This window comes from Saccopteryx bilineata, chromosome 2 (assembly GCF_036850765.1).
Source record: "Saccopteryx bilineata isolate mSacBil1 chromosome 2, mSacBil1_pri_phased_curated, whole genome shotgun sequence".
NCBI classification, from domain to species: Eukaryota; Metazoa; Chordata; class Mammalia; order Chiroptera; family Emballonuridae; genus Saccopteryx; species Saccopteryx bilineata.
Window position 1 is genome coordinate 278,141,317 of NC_089491.1, and position 23,583 is coordinate 278,164,899.

Sequence of the window (23,583 nt, forward strand, 5' to 3'; positions counted from 1 at the left end):
GCAAATTAAAACTGTAATGAGGTACCACCTCACCCCTGTCAGGAAGGCTCTCATTATTAAGTCAATGAACAAGTGTGGGTGTGGGTGTCAAAGGAGCCCCCATTCACTGTTGGCAGGAATGCAGACTGGAGCAGCCACTGCAAAACAGGGTGGAGATTCCTCAGAAATGAAAACTAAAACCGCCTCATGGTCCAGCTATTCCATTCCTTGTTGCTTATGAGGAAAACACTTAAATCAGAAAACTACATGCCTTCTCCCCACCCCCATGTTCACTGCAGCAACCAAGACAGGAAGGCAGCCCAAGTGTCCACTGATGGACAGATAAATATGGGGTGCATTTACACAATGGAATATTAATTATAAAAAAGGAAATCAACATTTTTGACAGCATGCATGGATGGATCTAAAAGGCATTATACTAAGTAAAAGAAGTCAGAGACAAACCCTGTATGATCCCACTTATATGTGAACTCTTCCCTGAAGGAAAAAAAAAAAAAAGAACAGACCCACAAATACAGAGACCATGCTGACCGGGGATGGGGGGCATACAGGGACAGTGCCACCTTCACAGTATTAAATCCTCAGACCTGAGAACACGTGATGTCTTTCCATTCATTCAAACTTCCTTTAAAAAGGAAGCCAGTTTTGTAAGAAAGGTTATCTTCCTTCTCCCTCCTGACCCCCTTTCAAAACACCCAAAGGACCTGAATCCATAGAAAGTCCTTCATAAGGCGAGGTCACTGGTATCAACATGACCACGTCTCAGCTTTAAAAAATTTTAATTCCCCCAGACTGATCTTGGCTGCTGCTCTTTTTCACAACCAGATCTCTGAAACACCTAATTTAATCACGGTGACAACTCCCGTCGTTCCCTGCACCCGTCATGACTTATTCTGTCTAGACTCACTCACCGGGCTCTGTGAGATTGCCGAGACACTGCAGTCCCCAAAGTCCCACAGCCTTGACCCCTCACATCCTATGTCCCTGCGTCTCCCATAACTCCATCTGGTCTCATAACTCCATCAGGTCCTGTGACCCCAACCAGTCCCATAACCTCGTCTGGTCCTGTTCCCTGTGTGCCCACGAGGCACCTCTGTTCTCCCCAAAGTCCATGCTCTCCAGGCTCCGCCCCTGACCCACAGCTTCAATCACGCCTCACACCTCCATGCATCTTTACTACACAGTGGCCCTTGTGTTGCACCTATCACATGGCTCCTGAGCTTGAGACTTCCGTATCCCAGAGCCAGCAGGGGCTTCTCCCCTGCGGACACTCGGGTGAGCCAGGCCCCATCAGAACCATGTGTCCCCTGCACAAAATGAAACGGCTGCAAGGGAGCCAGTCAGATCCTAGCGTGATTATCCACAAACACACACATGATGCTAAACGGCATCACGGCTGCCCTTCACTGCCACACCCGGGGCCTTCCTTAGTGAGGAGTTGGGCCGTCGTCTCCACGTCTCCCTCCCACATCTTCCTGGTCAGTGGGTAAAGCCACCGTAACCTCTCAGTGCCTCCCAGGCTGCGACCCACCTCTGCAAAGGCATCCGGGAACCTGACACGCAGATTGGATTGTGTCAGCGATCTATTCCACAGTCCCTGGATTTTCAAACTGTGTCCCAGGTTGCTGCAAGGAACCCACAGGGAGCCGGGCGATATTTCAAATTTGCAAATGAAACGGTTAGAGTGGCTCTCTGCTGGACACCACTGCAACCCACGGGCTCGGGGGAGTTCAGTCTCCATGTCAGGTCACGTCTTTCCTTTCAACCATCTCCTCTCGAAGCGGGCTTCTGGGGTCTGCAGTGACGAGAAACCACTGTCACCTGAGAATCATGACAGAATAAGACACGAGATGGCCATGTCCACACTGACTCCACGGACCAAAAATCTGTCCAGCGCCAGACGGGCACAAACGTCCACATCGTACCTGGTCATTTAAGAGTGGAATAAAAAACATTCTTTCAGTGCGTGTGTTACTTTTCCTTAAACACCTAAGTCAGGACCTAAACACCTGCTAAGTTGCTTGAACCTAATTACACAACAGCGGAGCTGTTGGTTTTGTCTGGCTGAGAGCACAGTGGGCCAGTGTCTGAGCCACAACAGGCTCTGTGAGCTAAGTATGTCCTGGGACCTCTCACAGGCAACAATGTAAGTCCATAGGAGGCTCAAGGCCCTTCAGGACCCAGACTGAGTGGCCATCGCAACTCAGAAGGAGTGGGAGAAAGAATTCGGAGACCATCTATTTAAGAGTCGAACTATAAAAGGTTCTAAGTAGCACTGCAGAATTGTCTTAAAAGTTCAGTAAAGGCCCTGGCAGGTTGGTTCAGTGGTAGAGCGTCAGCTTGGCATGTGGAAGTCCGGGGTTCGATTCCCTGTCAGGGCATAGGGAAATGCCTATCTGCTTCTCCACCCTTCCCCCTCTTTCTCTCTGTCTCTCTCTTCCCCTTCCACAGCCAAGGCTTAGAGCAAAGTTGGCCCAGACACTGAGGATGGCTCCATGTCCTCTACCTCAGGTGCTAGAATGGCTCTGGTTGCAATGCAGCAATGCCCCAGATGGGCAGAGCATTGCCCCCTGGTGGACTTGCCGGGTGGATCCCGGTCAGGTGCATGTGAGAATCTATCTGACTGCCTCCCCACTTCTCACTTCAGAAAAATACAAAGAAAAAAAAAAGTCACCAGCTACCCACCAGTGGCCCCACTGTTCTCAGAGAACCCGGACACTGACATTGAAGGCTGTCGTGTCCATGAGTCTCTCCCCACGGTTACGGCCCATGTGCGGTGTCCCCGTAGCGCTGGGTGCATGCCTCTGCCACTTGTCTCATGTGGTGGGACAACCCCAGGGTGATGATGCTGCCGGTCCCCAGCGCAGAACCTGACACGGTGTTTCTGATGGCCCTGGGCGGGTGAGTCTTTGTTCCTGAGTGGCTGTGTGCAGCTCTCTCCCTCCTCATGACCATAGAGCACTTCACTGGGGTGAGATGCCACTTCTCAGTCCTCACGTGGCAAGCTCCTTCAGGGAAGAGGGGACGCCTTTGAATCCTTCCGTCACCCCTGCCCTGGCCGTGTCCTCCCCTGGGCTCAGGGCTAGCTCGCGGAGGGCACACATGCTGAGTGTGGCGGGCATGGTTACGGTGCCACCCTTTACCTGGGCACCCTTGTGGACATAACTGGGGACAGAGAGGACCTCGGATGGGGTGGGGGAGACAGTCCCTGGGGCACCCGCTCAACTACACCTGGGGCTGCCCATCCATTTCCGAAGGCGGGGCTTTCCCCCACGTTTGCTCTGTTCCATGTTTTTGCTACTTTTCCCCAGATGGCAGATAAGGAGCCCTCTGGGCCCACCCTGTGCTCTGGAATTCTGAGCCGGGAGAGAAAAGATCTTTTCATCTTTTTAGCACTTAAAAAAAAAATTAATTAAATAAATAAAAGCCCTAGTCAGAGCCAAGCAGTTCAACACATATTATTCATGTCGTTGGCAAAAGGGGGACTTCTGAATAATAATAAAAAAAAGGCCAACACAAGAGGCATTGTTTGAATATCAGAAAAATTAATCTGCGCGCAGAAGTGGCAGAGCCAGCAAGTCAGAAAGCAAAGAATCAGGACAGCCCAGCTGAGAATAATTTTCTAGCCAGTTAATTTAATTGCATAAATCATTCCTTTGTTAGCAATAAAGAGATATAATTAAAACGAGATTGCCTCTCGTTTCTATATTCTCTAGAAACTAAGGGAATTGATTTCGGGCCGAGTGTTTCTTCCAACGACCACCAGATCGGCAAACCGCGCTCCCCTTCTTAGAAACGCGAAATATTCCACCGTTGTTTCGTGGCGGGTTTCATTCATTACAGATCTGCCGCGCGTACGAACTTCAACAATCTGTTTAACACCCTCAGAACAGAAGTTTGCAATCATGGGTGCGTCCCCGTGGCAGAGGGAGTGTACAGATTTTTACACATGGGCAGAAGTTGAATGGGTGGCTGTCGGAAGGGGTGGGCCGCACCATCATTTGGGGCTTGGGTTTGCTGTCCTTGTTGAAAATAATAAAGAAAAAACGCCACACTCAGTATGGCACCATTGAACTGAACTGATTTATGTCAGCTTTGTCCTAAAATCGCTACCGATCATTATGTGCCGTCTCTGAAGCTCTTGGCTTCAAAGAGCCTGTACTTGTCCATTAAGCACGGGGTCAGACCGGAGAGCCAGGAACCTGCAGCCCCCCAGCACAGGGGGACCCCCCTTCCGCTGGCTGTTAGAGCACTGCCGGCTGGGGCTGAGAACAGGCTCGTTTCACGGTGGTGAATTTGAAGTTTTAAAAACGAACTGAACTGCCCTTGCTTGCTGCAGATTTGGGAAGCTGGTGGACTCACCTGGAAATGGACTTGTAGGGGCGGGATGGAGTCCCCTCGGCCCTCAGCGGGCTGGCTGGGGCTCAGGGACACCCAGCCTGGAGGTCCAGCCTCCCCAGGGACCTCCTTTCTGGCTGAGACCTCAAGTCCAGGATAAGGGTCCCCTGAGAGTAGGGGGGGGGGGCTGGTCCTCGCAGACGGCGGGCTGGTCATGTTTCCTGAGCCACATCAGGTGATGGCACCTGGTTGTTCAGCATTGCTCACGATGTAGCAGCCCAGCTGTTCCTGAAACGCGGTTCCTGTCTCAAAGCAACACAGACACCGGGCAGGACATTCAGGTTCACTTCCATTCTGGATCAAAAGTTTGTTTGTTGTTGTTTTTTTACAGAGACAGAGAGAGTCAGAGAGAAGGATAGACAGGGACAGCCAGGAACGAAGAGAGATGAGAAGCATCAATCATCAGTTTTTTGTGGTGACACCTTAGTTGTTCATTGATTGCTTTCTCATATGTGCCTTGACCGCGGGCCTTCAGCGGACCAAGTAACCCCTTGCTCAAGCCAGCGACCTTGAGTCCAAGCTGGTGAGCTTTGCTCAAACAAGCTGAGCCCGTGCTCAAGCTGGTGACCTTGGGGTCTCGAACCTGGTTCCTCTGCATCCCAGTCCAACGCTCTATCCATTGCGCCACCGCCTAGTCAGGCTGAACGTTTGGTTTTGCTGTGGGAGGTTTGCGTCTCAGACCGGGGAAGACAGGACGTACCGATCCCTACTGACCCAGGTCCCCTGGCCCCGGGGAGGGCAACCCGAGGGGAAACCGGCCCAGGACTCGGGGGAAGTCACATCTCCCCACCTGTTCCCGCGGCTCAGTGAGATCAGGTGCAGCAGGTCACCCACGCTTGGTCACACCCACCCACAGCACAGAGCAGAGAGGGCTCCGAGGGCCGTCAGCCTGAGTAGCGGATGGCCCCCCTCTCCCCTCCAGGCACACAGGTAGGTCCTGCAGGGCCATCCCTGAGCTTCCATCTGCTCTGAGGACGTGTCCCCTGATGGCTCACAATCCTCCTGTGCCTCACGGCTGGACACCATGACTGACCCTCGTCAACTCTCCTCTTGTGCTTAAAACAGGCGGGACGGACGTCCTTCCCCGTGCCAGTCCTTCCTAAGACCACAGGCTCCAGCTATTCACACAACGGAAACAGCTAACATCAATGCTGAAGTTCATCAACACGTGTCCTGCTTGGTCATCCTGGACCAGAACGGGAACACGAGGGTGCAGTTAGTGCCAGAGTGACGGCTTCGACCAGCACTGCTACTGACTCTGAGTAATGACACGCTGCTGGGATTAGCAAAGCTCCTTACCCACGATGGCTCCAACCTTCTCACCCGACCCTGGCTGCCTGATCTCTGCCGATTCATCCCAGTGACCGGAGGGCCTGCGTCCGCATTTTTCCTTCACCTGCATCGGTCAGATGGGGACTGTGACACCTGGCACCCACCACCCATATTGAGGTCTTGGTCACACTTTCTATTCGGTGACTCTGCTCATGGGCGGTACCAAGGATATTGCTAAGGAACTGGGTAGATTGATGGACATCCCAAGATGCAGCCCCACCTCCTCGGGGCACTTCAAATGTCACCCTGTCCTGAAGGCGCCTGGTGTCACGAGAATGCTGAGGACATCCGCGGCCATCCCCAGAGTGCTCTGTCCACTTCTGGGACATCACGGTCACAGCTTGGAGAGTCTTACCCCACTGACCTTGGTGAAAGAGGAGGGGGCTTGGGGTCAGAGAGCCCCCGAGGAGCCCATGCCCGCCATGCTTCCCTGTTCGTCCAAAGAGGGCCTTGGCCCTCAGAGGGAAGCCATGACATTGGGGTTGGCCAGTGAAATGGGGGGGGCAGTTACATGTGAATTTCAGATAAACAACGAGGTGGTTTTGTTTTTTTTTGGTTTTTTTTGTGAAGTACATCCCATGTTTATATTTATCAGGAATTCAGATTCAAAGAGGGTACCCTATACTTTTTACTTGCTGAGACCAGCAATCCTGATGAAAACCCACTTATCAGTCAGAGAAAACAACGTTTCTCAGAGCTCTCCGCATACGGCCACGGGAAGCCACGAAGTTAGAGGAAAAGGTAAGTGAACGTACTTGAGCCCACCACTGTCACAGCAGAAACGGGACCTTACTTTCTGAAAGGTACGGGAATGTCTGATCGCCAAGTTTACACCAGGAACGAATAGAGTGTTCTGTGGCAGCTGTAATCGGAAAATAAAAATGTCTTAAATAAACAGAATGGGGGGGGGGGACAGAGGGGGAAACGTGGCGTCACTGGGACTTCCGTGGCAGGGAGAGCGCTGCGTGGCGTTGGTGAAGCCATGGCAACTGCGATTCTCACGGGGCCCCGTGTGTTTAGGCCCCGTGCCCAGCAGCCTGGTGTGTGTGGCTACGTTTTTGTCCCCCCCCCCCGAGGAAAGTGGCCAGGAGCCCAATTTTGGGGTCTCGGTGGGCTCTCTGAGAGGCGGGACCACAGCCTACATGGTGCGGGGGGGGGGGGGGCATGGGGCCCTCTGGCAAGTCGCAAACAGCCACCAGTGAGTGGACCGGCTCCAGGAACGTAAACATCCAGGCATTTATTCTAATCAACGCTCTGCCATGCGGACAACTGTCACCAGCACTGTGACAGTGATCTTGCCATTTACAGCTCAAATTTGACCAGCAGGTGCTGACTAATCCGGCCCTAAAAACCACCCGTCACTAGACAGTGGCCTGGACTTGCTCTGGGCATGGGGGACCCAGACGCCAGCCTTCCCCGCACCCCCACTTCTCTGGGAGCACTGCCGACCTCAGCTGAGCCAAGTCCTCTCTATGGCACCAGCATCCTTGTGACCACATGTAGCCTTTTACAACCTGGAAAGAGAGCCCTATTCACAGGTCTGCAGCTGCGTGTCTGGCAGGACCGGGTGGGACTCGTCATAGCTTGCTGTCAGGAGCAGCTAAGCCCCCCACCCCACCCCTTCTCCTTGCCCGGGCCCTCTCATGTTGGCATCTCTCCCCTAAAACTTCTCAGGGTCCCTCTGTACCATCCGCCTGCCTCGGAGGCCCGGCCTGCCCAGCTCAACCAGACCCTCCGGCTCAAAGCCACCCCCTCCGGAGCCTGTGTCCCCCACCCAGACTGCACCATGCTCTGGCCGGCGTGGCCACACCAGCATGTGCCAGCTCCCTTGACGTACATTCTACATGTTTTTATCTGTATCCAAGAGGGACGGATGTCTGCTTGTAGAACACGAGAAACGGAAAGGCACAAAATACTAAAAAAACCCAGTAGTTCCACCATTCAGAAATACCACATTACTACTGGGATATGCAGCCTTTTAAAATGTTTTTCCCTGTACATTGTGATACTCGAGTCCTAAGGACAGATTCCCGTCCACGCGGGTCTTTTTTCGCGGTCCCCTTAACGCTCCTGGGAGCCAGGAAGGGGCGCAGCCCACCGACGTCCACACACCAGGCAGTTACTGGGTTAACAGAGGCGTCCTCCCGGGGGAGTGCATGCCGAAAGGTATGTGGATACGCTTTCTAAAGCAAACCGAGGTTACATCAGCAAGACTCCTCTCTCCTGGTGGGGCCCCCACTGCCGAGGGGGACAGGCAGGCACACGGCCGGCCTCCGCCTGGGACAGAGCGGGCGGCCCGGAAATGCTGAGCCAGACTTCGCTGGACGCGCTGGCAGCACCTGGCTCAGGGCTTTGAAGCCCCCCCGGGGAGCCACCGGCCCCTTCAACGTTGAGCAACAACTGCTTGCTGGGCTGCAAACTAGGTCAGTGAAGGCGGAGGGTGGGGACTTCTGGGGAAGGTTCACTTCTCAGTATATTGAATAAGTTCCCAAAACTAGGGGGTGTGTGGGGGGGCGTGCTGACAGTGAAGGAATCCACTATCTGGACTCGCACACCCGGGATTTTCAAGAAGAGACCACCTGGCTCCCAGATAACCGAGTCTGTTTAACGCCACCCCCAATGATTCTCCTTTTGGCTTTTACCATAGAGGTTATTGCCCAGAGACTGGAATCCTCTAGCACAGGGGTCCCCAAACTGTGGCCTGGGTCACATGCGGCCCCCTGAGGCCATTTATCTGGCCCCCGCCGCACTTCCAGAAGGGGCACCTCCTTCATTGGTGGTCAGTGAGAGAAGCATAGTTCCCATTGAAATACTGGTCAGTTTGTTGATTTAAATGTACTTGTTCTTTGTTTTAAATATTGTATTTGTTCCCGTTTTGTTTTTTTACTTTAAAATAAGATATGTGCAGTGTGCATAGGGATTTGTTCATAGTTTTTTTTATAGTCCGGCCCTCCAACGGTCTGAGGGACAGTGAACTGGCCCCCTGTGTAAAAAGTTTGGGGACTCCTGCTCTAGCAGATGTCTTGTCTCTTGAAAATGAGTATAATGTCAACTCAGATACACGCCAACAGGTCAGCTCAGCTCAGGGGCAGAGCCTAAACAGCCTAGAAAAAAAAAAAAAACACATGCAAATACATAGACATTTTTTAGATATTCAAGGCTATGTTTCAAAAGACTGGGCCACAGAAAGTAGATGCTAAAGGCCATGTACTCCCGTTTTAAGGAGACAAAAGCTAACCTCCTATCTCGCACCTTGCTTTAATAAAAGTCAAAGCCAGAGGAGGCTAAGCACGAATGTCAGAGTAACAAAATTATAGAAAGAGGAACCGGTCTTGTGTTCTGTTCCCCGTGGATGCTACACCCTGCCTCCCCTTTACTGCTGGATGCTTTATATTCCTACTGCTGAGTTCTAAGAACAGCAACACCTATGTCAACGATACTTTCTGAGTTCTTATATCCAGCCACCTCCTAACTTCTCTGAGAAGTTTTAACAGTTGTCGCGTGAGGTTGAAGGCTACTGACCCCAGAGGACCGTCTGGCTGGTGGCCACACAGGCATGTCTGACATTTCAGGGGCCACAGTGGTTTGACCACGTCATTTTTTCCTTCGTTGTTGATTTATGTTTTCTGCTCTTTAACGTTTTCAGAAATTTCATTCTATCCTTGTTTTACTTAGAATTTTTATTATTCATATTGGTCCTTATCTTTTATTAAACACTTAAAAAAACAATCATTGTTCAATGGTTTCTCTCTTTTCAATAACATAAACACAAAGTGAGACAGCACCGAACAATAAGTTTTGTTTTTAAAGCACTGAATAAAAAATAATACAAGACATATCATCTGTTGCTACTTTTGCTCCAACTTAACCCTCCTGGAGAAAGTCACCTTGATCATGAATGATTTTTTTTTTAACGTATTGTATAATACATTCCAACCCCATGGGGCAACGTTGTCTGATACCACTGAAGTGTGTCACACACCCAGGTGTCCAGGGTTCCAGCACAAGACCCGTACAGCACGGTTTCCACAAGATTCTCTTCCGGAAGGATGTGTCTGTCAGTACCGTGGGGACCACCACCGAGATGCCATTGCTGAGACCGGACCACCGGGTCAGACTCAAGAGGGAGACCAAGGTTAATGGTACCATCGGGACAAACAAATCGCTCTTCCCCTCGTTTTGTTTCTGAAGCCGCAGCTAGAGGAACATAATTGTTTCTCTTTCCACTTTTAACAGAGAGACCCGGCAGGTCAGTCATCTCAGTAGGACGTGATGATGGTTCAAGTGATTTTAGAACAAAAAAGCAACCCTTATCGTCTGGGGAAACTCATCGGTTGGTGGAAGAACTTATTCTGACGTCACCAACACAGACACCCACCGAGCCCCTGCTGAGGGTCAGCTGCCGTGGCAGAAGCTCGGTTGGGACACTCACGTCCATGCCCTGGACACGTTTCTTGAACGGGAGGAGCAGTTAGGGATGTGTACACAATGTCCGCTCTGATCACTTGGACTTGGTAATTCTGTCTGTTTTGTCTCTCTGCATATTCATGGGATGTCTGGTTGAGTGGCTGACCCTCCACGGGACCCTGTGGTCACTCACGTTTGCTTATCTCTGGCATGTGGGGTCAACCACAGATTCATGGTTGCCCATAATGGTTGTCACCGAAAGTGCAGTTTCTTTCTTCTGGGTGCTAATTTCTAATAACTCGCGTGCATGGGACCAATTACTGACAAAAGTTGGCCTCTGCTAATAGAGTTTATCACCCTCTATCATACATCCTTTGTCACTGGGAGCATTTTGACAAGCATGGGGTTAATTAAAACTCAGAAGACAATAAAACACACCTAATCAAACATTACAGGTACAGAAATCAATTAGCAGATTTACAGCGCTTTGGAGGTTTCCATAATGTAGAAAATTCAAAGGAACTGTCGCTTTCCTTCCCACCAGACGGTGTAATTAAATTTCTAATTGAAAATATTTTTTTCCCCAGTAGATAACGTACAAGGTTGATTTGCATGACAGTGGGGTCTACGGAGCTTACAAGAGCCCAAGAACGAGAAAAAGATCATTGAGTCATTTTCATGGTGGTTACCACGTCTACTGAAAGTTGGGGAAAGTTACACAGAAGGAAGAAAGGGAAGAGGGGAAGTGGTGTCCCAGTGATGAAGAGAACAAGGGACATCACCTTCCACGTCCAGGGTCCCTGTCCTGCATGGAGCTGACACTCACCGAAGGAGAGCGAGTGTCTCTGACAACTCACCAGACATCGGCATCGTTGACAAATCAGTCTGCGTTATCCGCGGTCTCTATCTCAGATGATTCTTTGGACCGATGGCTTTCAGCCATGCGCTGCTTCAGTGGCATGTAGATGTGGCCTGAACCCTCCATGTTGTATCCCCCCCTGCCCAGGTGAGCTGACTATGGGCTGATCACCATGGCCTGAGGGCAGGCAGGGGGCCTGGTGGGCACGGAGCCTTGGCTGAGTGTCCCAGGCTGCAGTCACACCCTTGGGGGCTGGCTAACGGATGGGCAGATGTCTCTCCAGGCCAGAGGGTTTCTCCTTCAGCTGCTGCGGAGTTATTAACAAAACATCTTATGACCACAGGTGGAGACGCTCATAGCTTCACCCTCCATGCAGAAGCAGCTCTGGAAATTTCTGTGCCATTGGCATTTAATTTAAAGACAGTTTTATTGCTTTGAGCTTCATTTTCCTCTAAGCAAGAACTATCTCCAAACATAATAATTATTATTATTAACAACAAGTTAACTTAGCATGCATTTCTCAAACTCAGAACCAAACCACACCCATGCTAGGATTTCACTTTTAAACCCGTGGACACATCAGAATTTACTGCCCCTTTACTAGAACGAAGGCGACAGAACAAACCTCAGGTCATGATGACAGTTTAGAGATTCCTTTCTGTTTGGGGGGGGGGGGGCTCTGGGATTGTGCCCATATGGTGCCAACGAAAGCCAGGTTAATTTGAACAATTTCATGGGAACACTGTAATTCCATAGACAGGAGCTAACTGATATTTTCCCGTGAAAAGTCACGGTGTGCGGATGACAAAGGGAAGCCTGTGAGAGGTCGCTGTATGACACCCAGGTTCCGGTCCAGCAGAGGGGGACATAAACACGTTTTCATAAACCAGACCTGGGGCTCTCTCATCGTCTTCCCCACAGCTGAGTGAAACCATCTAGACCTGGATGGAGGCTTTGGACACCAGCTCCCTCCTACTGCTACATCTTGCTAAGCCCCACACCCCAGCGCAGAGGTCAGACAACCCCTCCAAAAGGTCCATTTGGGGTCAGTGGCCTAATTTTTCTGAACTTGGAACTGATACTAATGCCAGCATGGGTGTTTTCTTGCAGAAGGTGTTTGGGGAGGCTGGGAGCATCACTCACTCACTAACACACATCCTGTTGGCGCCCCTGCAGAGAATGCGCCCATTTAGTCTGAGGAAGACTCATGTGGCTAAAATGTGACAATTTCATCCCGAACCCACTCAGTGACCTCACAGTATTAGAGACGTGTTGACCTGCTTCCCACTCCCGGCCAGAGGAAACATTTCTTCCCAAAGGGTGAACTGAACTGACCACGGAGTTTACATGAGAATGACGGACGACATCACATGTGGGGGGGTGGCTCTGTGGAAAGCGCTGAGCCCCAGGAGAAGGCCTGGGTGCAGCTGCCCTTGACTGCTGACCGCTGTGCGACCTTGGGCAGGCGCCAGGGCACTTCTGGTGGCTTCCGCGTTTGTAAGTGATTATTTCCCATGGGGTGACCTTGGCCTTCTCCAGTCCTCACAGTCTAATGTCTCCTCGGAAGCTTAAAAGCAAAATGAAGCAATAACGTGTTTGTGGAGTGGATCTGAGCAGGAGGGGCCCTGTCAGTCTGCCCGTCCGTCCATCCGTCTGTCGTATTTGTGGGGGTCTCTGGCTAGGAAGGTCCGTCTCCTGCCCCGTCTCTCTCTCTCTCTCTCTCTCTCTCTCTCTCTCTCTCTCTCTTGCCATCCCAGGTTCGCAGAGCCGGCCATGCACCTGGCCTTCCTGCTTGGTTCTTCCTCCCAGGGGATGAGGAGTGCCTGAAACGTCAGGTGACCTGCGACGCTGCCAGGGTCCTGGGAGTTTGCAGCATGGCTTGCGGGACCCAACCCACAGGTGAAGGGGCACCTGCCCCAGGCCGTGTGGCTGGCGGAGAGACGAAACACCTGGCGCCCCGGCCAGACCTTCCCCTCCTGCTCAGCTCACCCAGACTCTCTGCGTGGGTGGTGGGGGGACACGGCCCATGTCCAGTGTCCTCAACATGCCTTTACACACTAGGCGGGGAAGAAAACACCCCCCTACTCCAGATGGTTTGAGGCCTGACCACACACATGTCACCCATGGACAATCCCTGGGCCCTAAAGGAAAGTTGACCTCTCTAATACCCTGGTGGCCTTCCCACTACCCTGGTGGCCCTTATGCTGGTGGCCTTCCCACTGTGCTGTGTGCTGTGTGGGTGCGTGGCCGGCGAGGGGCCCCACGGAGGGTGGTGCAGTGAGGAGCGATCTGGCGGTGGGTGGGGACTGTCAATGGGACTCATGAGGGAGGTCAGCGTGTCCCATGGGCTCAGAAGGGGCCCACGGGGGACTCTCCAATGTTTGAAAGTGATGACTTCTAGAAGCAGCTTTACTGAGGGAGGAAAGAGCTGACTGCCCAAGGTCTAGGTTCAAAATGTAATTTTATGCTCCCTCCCTGTTTGTCCCTGCCTGTCCTGGACTTGCCTCTGTGTGACACTGTCTAGGAGAGTCCCCATTTCCAGGGCTGGGGACAGGGCAGAAAGTGAGCGTTTGCTTTGACGAAGGGCCGTGGGGTGCGGGGCTCACCGGGAAGTGGGGGGGTGCTCACCAGGAAGTGGGATCACCGCCCCCCCCGCCCCCCCGCCCCACCTCTCTGGACCTGGAGGAGCCTGCAGCCCAGCAGGGGGCGCTGTCCCTGCACTGTCCCGGCCACGGGCTGGTCCAGGCCACTGGCTTTGTCCAGCTCGCCCGCCCGCACGCGCCTGCAGAGGGCGCTGCTCGCCTGGAGATGGAGTCCTCCGGAGGTCCCTGCCCAGGGCTGCAGCCTCCTTCTTCCTGGGCCTGATGTTCTCGCACACTGCAGGCGGGCGGACATCCCTCTGCCCAGCTCGTCACTGTCACCATGCGGCTCGGGAAGCCCTCCCCACCCTATCCTTCAACGCCCCCCCAGTCTGACCCCTGGCACCGCTCCGACCCTGACCCCGACCCCGACATCTCAGGCTGCGGGCCCCAGCTTCGCGCAGCTGTGGGGTCCCTGTCCTGTGCCCCTGGATGAGCCCTGACCTAGGACGTCCCTTGTGCGGGGCCCGCGGACCACACGCCAGTGTCTGCGAGTGATGCGCACTTAGGCCTTCAGCCTGGTTCCGCTGGACCCTCCCACGTAGGACTGACCTCTGTTACATGAGGGCTCCTAGGCACCCCTGTGTGGGGGATGGGGATGAATGTTGCTGCCTGTTGCCTCTGCCCGAAATGTAGACACAGACAAATATGGAGACAGACACACAGACACAAACACAGGCAGACACAGACACACACGGAGACGTAAACATAGACACAGATACACAGACACACAGACAGACATACCCTTGGTGCCATGTCCATGTGATGCACACTCAGGAGCTCTGGGCATGCCCCTGCACACACCTGCTCCCCCCATCCTGTCCCCTGAGAGGGGAGGGGCCCAGGAACCGGAGAGCTGGACAGCTGAGGAGTCGGGGACAAAGACTGTGTGGTCCTTCTGGGGCGTCTGTGGATGATGTTGGGGAGGGGCTGACCTCTCCTGAAGCCCCGTGGGGCTCTCCCTTGGGGGAGGGGTTGTGGCCGGGGCAGAGCTGTTCCTGGGGCATCTTCTCGTTTCCCCTCTTGCTTCTGGCTCTCCTCCCTCCACGCCGTTCTGCTCCGGGAATGCCGGCCCACCAGGCCAATAGGACGCTCTGTACTCACAGGTGCCATGGACAGAGGGAATGGAGGCCTTGCTGGTTTCACGACCCCCGTTCATGGATGGTGAACGGGAGGGTTGACAGTGACCACCAGCTCCCATTCCCTGGTACTTTCCACACACTGGGTACAACTTACATGCATGAGTGCATGCGCTCCTAGCACAATCCTGGTAACCTGGGGACGGCTATGGGCAGACGCACAGGCACAGAACTGCCACCTGCTCTCGGGTGGCTCAGTGAGAACCTAGCTGCCAGGTTCGGATGTTATACCTGATGCAGATGATCAGAAATGGATGGTTCATTGACTGTGGACTCGACACCAGGCACCTAACATGTGTCACCTAATAGCGGTGTATGTTAGTGTGCTGCGTGTGTGTGCATGCTCACATGTGCATGCATGTTAGTGTGTGCATGTGTCAGTGTGCATGCATGTGTTAGTGTGTGTGCATGTGTGTGTAGATACCGCGAACATATCCCCTGGCCCCATGCCGACTTCTCCCTTGGACCTGTGCTGTGTGTTTGGCAACACTAAATGTGTTTCCATCTTTAGAAAGACCAGAGATCACATCTCTGGAATTACTTTTATTAACTCGAGTTTGAAGAGGGACTTGAATAATGAGCATTTCATATCAGGAAGGGAGAGATACGGTCTCAGATCTTCCCCTAGAAAGTCTTTTTCTCTTGATCTTTATAACAGTGAGAAACAAAAAAAAAGTGAGCAGGCAGTGTGTGTGGGGGTACAGGTTCCACGGAGGATGGTCGGTCGGGGGGACGGTCGGGGGGGCGGTTGTACCGTATCCTGCAGTTTTCCATCTTGAGACCTTTTCTTCTGCTACTAAAACACTTCCTCTCTCCTGAGCCCAGCTGCCCCCAGGGCACCAGCCCTGACCCGTCTCAGACCTCATGCCCATGTCCCAGCTCCTCATCTCAGCGAGTGGTAGTTTCACGCGTTCACTGTTGTGGATGAAAACCTCCGCGGCACCTTTAATTCCTTTTCTCTTCATATTCCGTCTCCAAGTCACTGTCCACTCCTGCCTGCTCTACCTGGAGAGTGTATCCGGGTCTCACCGCTGCCCCCCACCTGTATCTTGATTCTTTGGTGTAAGATGGCTCCCCGATGGACCCCCGGCTATGTTCTCTGCAGTCTGCTCTCGAGCCCGCCCCCAGAGGAAGCCTTCCAAAGCCCAGACCACTCAGACCCCTCTTCCATCAATGGCTTCCCACCTCAGAATAAAAGCTCAGTTCTTATAATAGGTACCGCATGCCCAGCAATGCCTGCCCCAGGACCTTTGCACGGTGTGGGGGGCTCGTGTGCCTGGAAGGCACTTCCTCTGGCTTCCCACATGGCTCACGCTCTCCCTTCTGCTGAGTCTCTCTTTAAATGACGTTTCATCAAGGACACTGTTCATGACCACCTTGCTGAGGAAGTCTCATTGGGACTAAAACTGTGGTCTGCTCTTTTCTGCCTCTGACTCTGGAGGGCCCAGGTTCAGTGCTGGGCTCAATAAATGTTTGTTGTTCAGTAAAGAAGCAACTCTGACCTGATGGCTCTGATCTCTAAGACGCACACCCTTCTCTTGAGGACTCACGAAAACAGATTTTCAAAGGTTGATGATGAGTTTGGAAAAAGAGGAAATGAAATTCAAAAAAATAATAACGATCAAGAGGCACATTTTCCAGCTAATATGTATAAAGAGGTCCTTCTTTTGGTGACTTGGCGTCTCACTCCTCAGGGGTTTGCAGACTGTCATTATTGTGCCCAACACTGGGGACTGGCTTTGGATCTCAAAAGGACACACTTCAGCCCATATATGGGATTTGGGGGCCAGTGGGGAGCAATCGTTTTCTTACGAGAAGGCGATTCCTCCATTTAGACATCAGAGCAAATGTGACTTGTTTGCATGTTACACTGACTGGTCTCCCGTTGTCACGGGGCAGGGTATGGGCAGTGGATGTTGGCGTGATGGGCAGAGAACATGCAGACCAAGTCTGTGTCTTGCAACATTGGCTGGTGCTGGGACGAGTGGTGGGAGGGGCAGGCACCCGTTTGGGGGGTGGGTAGTGAGCAAGCACGGAGCACGATGTTTACAGAGAGGAGCATTGAAATCCATCACCTTCCAAGGCCTGGGGGCTTTTGCCATAACACAGGTTTTGTAAGGGAGGTAAGACAGCTTCAAATCAGAAAGACATATGGATGAAATTAGAGAAGAAAGACCAGATTGTGAGGCAAGCTACCGGGTGGGGATCTGGAGTGATCTTGATGGGGCACGGGCAGCCGGCTGCATGCCCACGCTGGTGCGGGCGCTCATTCACCGGGGGAAGCCCCTGCAGCCTCATGGCTAGTGTGTTCCCACCGCTTGCCAGATGTTGCCCATAACAGGGACCTCGTCTTCCATGGGCCAGTGCCCGCCGCGTTTTCTGCAGCTCCAGCTCTCGTGGAGGCGTTGCGGACAGTTGGATGGGCCAGAGACTCACGGTGCGTTTCAGTCACAGGTGCACAAGACTGAAAGGTGAGAGCTGATAAGAGTTAATTATTCGATGTGACTAAAAAGTATCATGTCGGTCCCCGGGGGAGGACATTCTAGGAAAAGTGGTTTCAGGTAAGCAAGCCCTATGGTCACCTTTCTATCTGGCTTCTGGTCAGGATATCTCAGGTGGAGGTCACACAGTCCCTGCTGCAGACAGATGTGACAGATGGACAGGGAGGGAGGCGGGGATGGACGATGATTACTCCCAGTGTGGCCACATGGACCGGACCCTCTCCAAGAGGCTGGTCACTTGTGAATATCAACTCACTGTAATCACAGAGATAAGACAACAGTAGCACCTCATGTGGTGACAACTAGGCACTCTGTAGCTACACACAGCCCGCATCCACGTGCACAGTGCACTGGTAACTTCTCCGGGAGCCCATGAGAAAGTCAGTCACCCTCCGTGTTGCTGTGCCGCACGCGTGTCCTCTCTCTGTTCTCCTTCCTCTTCTCGAAGCCTGGAGGTTCCTGGGCAGAAGGGGGACTTTTGGTAATAAACACCTGGTGGCGGGGAGGGTGGGGGTGATTCCGCGGAACTCAGAGCCGCAGGCACTACGGACGGGGCCCTTAGCCCGTGAAAGACTATGTCTATGTGCTGGTACGACGAAGTGACTTCCATGTGGTCCACGTGTGCACGGAGATAACAACCTAGAAAGACCCTACAGTGTGAGGGAAGACCCCAGCAGCATCGACTCAGTGACATGTCACGGGGACTCAGTGAGAGCAAGAGCTGCTTGCTAGGAAAGCACGGATGGCGGGCTGGTACTGAGGGAGTGGCTGTCCTGTCACAGTGACCACACAGCAGCCGCACGGGAATGTGAGTGCCCACCGGCTGAGGAACAGATGCACTTTCTTCTTACAAGCTGCCACCTTACTTCCAGCAGCATACACACACATGCACACATGCTGACGAGCACACACACACGCTCATGAGTGCACATGCTCATGAGCACACACATGCAACACACATGTGCACCTCCAATCACACAAGAGCACACACATACATGCACAATGTACTCATGAGCACACACACACATGCTCATGCACATACACATGCTCATGAGCATGCACACATGTGCACAATCACATATGAGCACACATATACAGGCACAATGCACACATGAGCACACACACATGCACACACACATGCGTACACAAGATGTCCTTCATGTGGGTTTACAAAGATTCGCAGCCAGCAGTACGAGGACCCAGCATGCGGTGGGCACGTGACGGTGTCAGGGAGCAGAGAGCACAGCCTGCCTGGGGTCTGAGCACACCTAGAACTGGCACCTGAGACACGGTGAGGCGGCCTGGGGTCTGCTCAGCCACTCTGCACTATCGGGGCTGTGCCGACGGCACACACCTGTTCCGTGTGCCCTGGCTGTCTCGGGGTTTTGAGCCCACTGTCCCGTATGGACAGAAGAAGGACAGGAGACCTTGGTGTGGGTGGCGGACGCCCAGAGGGAATCACGTGTGTGATCAGACCGCAGAGCCCTCTGGTGGTTAGGAGGGTGGAAATGTCCTCCCATAGGAAGCAGTCGCAGCCCACGTTCTCAGCGCAGGGTGGAAAGGGGGAACCTGGCGGCTGTGTGTCCAGAGCCCAAGGAGGAGGCCCAGGTTCCAGGATGCCAGTGGGCGCAGGGGGTGAGCCAGCGACATGGGGACAGCCCACCTGGGGCAGAGGCGTTCAGACTGGTGACTGGCAATTTTGACCAGATGTCCTGAGAAAGAAGAGGGTGTCGTCTGTGGGAACCAGGCTCCGAATACGTATGGCCTGTGTCTTTGTGTGGCTGATGACAGGCTGGATATTTATTCTCGGAGATGGCACAGCCTGACTCCCAGGAACAAAGGGCTGACTGGCCGCCCTCTGGTGCTTAATAACCTGAAGGAATTTGCATTTCAGTGTGTCCTTGTGCTGCGTGTCTCATGGTTCCCCAAGTCCCCGGCCTTCCCATCCCGACTTCTACTTCCTCTTGATGGAAAGAGGGGACCTCTCTCCCGCCGGGGAGGCTGAGGGAGGAGAGGAAATCCGGCAGACACCGTCGAAGGGAGGAGATTTATTGACATTCCTGTTAGAATTTATTCCCTCGGAATCCTATTTATTTTATTTATGTTTATAAATCATACATGACTGAGTACAACGCAGTCTCCTAAGAAGCCAGAAGGGAACTTGCTGTTCTCTGTGATCTGACAGAGGGAACAGAGGGAGGTACCGAGACCCAAAGGCACAGGAGGGGAGGGCAGCTCTGGAGAAAACGTCCCCGCAGGGAGGGGTCCCCCTCTGCTTGGCTTCCTGTCCCCAGCACTGTGTACCCCCACCCCGTTCACCACTGTCAGGTAATTAACCATTCGCCTTACAGGGAACACGTCACCAGGCACACGTGTGGAAATGTGCGCACTTCATGTAAACGGGACAGGAGACTTGACTGTTTGAGTGACAAAGATAAAGTCATCCTGGGCTAGGACTTCAAGGTCCCACGAGCTTACATTCTGCTCCTGAAATGGGCCACCCTGTCCCTTCTGTAGCTGCCGCCAAGAGTGTGGTGACCGCTGGGCAGGAGCCTAGGGTCTAGCGCCGGGACATGGCAGCCCAGCTTGGACCTGACACAATGAGTCGGGGTACCACCCCGTTATTGTTGGTACCATTATTCATTCAACAAACTTGCTTCCTATGCATCTTAACCTGCGTTTCTGCCCCCAGGAGACTGACATGTGAGTACACACATGTAACACAGGGTAACTGACGGCACGGAGGAGGCACCCTGGTGGCTTCATGGAGGAGGTGACCTGAGACGAGGTCTAGAGAAGGAAGAGAGGAAAAGATGGGGCTGCTGACTCAGCGTAACAGGCTTGTGCGGGTTCCACAGAAACAACTGAGGTCAGTACGCGATGAGCAACTTCTTCTATAAGAACGAAGACAGTGCCAACCTATGGCCAGGGCGGGTGGGAAAGGAGACCGGAGGAAAGAGGAATGATCCCTGCCCCCTCCAGAATGGGGACACCTGGACCCTCCTCACCACGGGGCAGTGGGCTCGGGGTCCTGCAGTTGAGACGGGAGGGCGGGAACAAGGAGCTACAGTGGTCACAGTGGGAAGGCGTCTGGTTGATCCTTGTTACTTCCGGTCAGAACTTCTCAGGGGGGGGGGGAGCGACCCCCCCCCCCCCCGCCGGGTGTTCCATGACCTCTGTGCCACTCTGACACCCTCAACCCAGGCTCCAGATTAAACGCTTCTAAATGCTCCCACGTGACACACGCCTATCCCATCCCCTATAAGTCACAGCGAGGATTCCAACCAGCCTGGGCCCCCTACAAAGACAGGGTTCCCGGGACGGACAGGGCTCGTCTGGGTCCACAGAGGGTGATGCGGGTGCTTCAGCAAACAGCGCACGATATCGTGGAATTCAGACGTAAGTGATTGCATGGTGGACTGCCCTGTGTCTATGATGAGAGGGCGGGGTCCGGCAGCTCTGTCACGGGGTGCAGCGGGCTCCCTCTCCCTGGGTCTGGGTGGGTTTTGTTCAGGAGGCAGCACGGGGTCCCATGGTGTGCTCGCAGGCAAGGCAGAGGGGGAAGGGTTGAACCGGTGAGCCCACTAACATGTCCTCGGCCAATGCGTCCTCATTATAGACACACGTGAGTCCACAGGAAGCCTGTCCTTCCAGATGGCAGTCCCCTATACTGGGATAGGCCACAGTACCAACCTCCTCGGTCAAGACCAAGGCTCTGTGCGCTGCCTTGGCAGTTAACAGGGCTCACCTGCCCCGAGAGGTCAAATGTAAAGCAGCAGGTGGCCATGTGGGCCACAGGCTCAGGTCCATGTCAGAGCTGACCCTCATCTCCCGCACATGGAGGGCCCACTCATGCCTTCCCTCATGCAACGACATTTCCTGGGTCCCTGCGGCATGTCCCGCCCTCGCCGGTCCCCGGTCCTGGGGGTTCTGGTCCTGGGCCTGTGGCACCAGCACCGCCAGACTGTGCGTCAGAGTGAAAACCCTCGGGCCTCACAGAGACCCGCTCCACCAGGACCTGTGGGGGTGCAGGCGCGGTCTGTGTTTTAAGAGTACCCCTCACCCCTGTGGCTGAGGCCACTCAGGCCTGAGAACCTGTGTACTAAACCCTGAATGATGACAGGGACAGAAGAATAGTCTACTCTCCAGGTGTCAAAGGAGCTTGGAATTCAGGGTGCAGAACCAGGAATCCCAGCTCCCGACGATGGAATGTCCAACCTGCCCAGACAGTCTTCAGAAGCCAGTCCTGGGGTCCTCCTGGGGCACTTTCCGACTCTCCCCCTTCTTGTTCCTCCTTTTCTCCTCTTTCCTAACGGACACATGGCTTGTGCTTGGGTCCATGCAGAACTGACTTCAGAGAGCAGTCTCCGAGGGTCCCCTCAGAGGTGGAGCCCGGGGCTTGGGGGTGTCTTTCCCCCTCCAACACGGCTCTGGGACGAGTGGTGGGGAGAGAGCCAGTGAGTCAGTCAGCATGCGCTGGTCACCTCTGTGTGCAGTGTGACAAATCTACTGCCTTCTGGGTGGCCTAGGAGTGGGGCAGGAGCTGAGGAAGAGGTAGTTATAGCCCTTGAACCACACACACATGCACACATGTGTGCACATGCGCACATATGCACACACTTGCATACACACACGCACATGCATGCACACGCACGATGCACTTGCATAGGCACACATTCATGCACACACGTGCACACACCTGCACACATGCATACACAGATGTGCACACACAGATGCACACACACACACATACACACATACACACTGAACCCTGAGAGGAACAGGTCAGGCATGTGGCCCCTGCAGGATGGTCCGTACAGAGAAAGGGAGCCTTGCTGGGGGTTCCAAACCCTCACGTCGGAGCTGCTGGGTGGGGCTCCTCACCCCCCCAGCCCCTGCGCCCCAACCCACTGGGCAATTTCTGCCTCCTTCCGTCAGATGGGGGAGATTGTTACCAGAAAGCTGGGGAGGAAGCGCCATCTGGGGCCCTGCTTCTAGACAGATGGCGGCCGCCGGGCCTGCGCTATTTCTGGCTGGGGATCACACGCCGCACGGCCGACTGCGAACACGGGATGTGACGGGACGTGGGATGGTGTTGGGCTGTGTTTTTTCTCTGCCTTGTTCCCCTCCATCCCCAGGAAATTGTAGTAAAAATAAAACTTTATGACAATCTTCCCGTTCTCCTTGTTGTCATCGGAGCAACACCATTAGATGGGCAGGCGAAGGGCTGGCGGTGGGCCCACAGGCTGGGGGATGAGGAGCAGGGAGGGGCAGAAAGCCAGGCCCCCCGGGGCACCGTGGAAACCTCTGTCGGAGCACGGGTGTGTGTGGTCAGCCTGGGCATGGGGGCGGTGATGCCCGTGAGGGGGCCAGCCAGACTGGAGGGGTGGACAACCCTCTCCCACATCCCCACCTGCTGCCCACAGCAGGTGCCCCTGTCCCGCCGCTGACTGTCCCTCTACTGGGGGGGGGGGGCCGACAGCTGTGAACTCAGTAGTCACAGTCTGTCTGCTGGGGCTGCTCGGGGCTCTGGGCTCTGACGTGTGGGGTGCAGCCCCGTGAAAGTGGGGTCCCCACAGTGCAGGGACCAGCTGCTCGGTCAGTACGACTGAGGGATGGCTGATGGAGTCCTCCATCACAGGGGTGCGAGAGAGTAAGCACAGATCCTAATGCCACAGAAATGTCCCAGGAGGATCCTGGTCACCACACTGTGACCTGTGGGCTTTGTGACTGGGGACAAGAGGCTGGACCCTCTAGTCCTCAGTCAGTCCTCACTGTCAGAGTCCACCCTGGCCCCAGGCCTGGCTCTTATCTGTGGCCCTCAGCGACTCTCAGACATTGGGGTGCAAACTGGCTCCCGGAAGATGTGTTAACGTGCATGGTCCAGGCTCAGAAATGCCACGTGGGGCCCCTGGGGAGGCTAGGGACCCGCCCCATGTAACTCTGGAATGACCGTCAGCATTGTCCTTTGGTGACCTCTGCTCCACACTTTCTAGGTTTGGTCGGTATTTTCAAGTCTTTGTCTAAATAGCACTGATGGACTGACCGACCTTCCGACCGGGATCAGAGAGAGTCGGGCCTCCAGAGTCAGCTAGTCTCCTCCTCCCCTCCGTCTCTTCCTCCTCCTTCTCCCCCTGGCCACACTGCCCAAGCCCTTCCCTCGTGGGAGGAGGACCTGGAATCCCTTCCCAAACCAAAGGCCACGAGGGACGCACAGGGACTGGCACTTCCCAAACGCCTGAGGAACCATCGCAGTGACCAGGCGGACAGCGTGGAGCTCTGTGCCCGGAGCCTCACGTGGACGGCAC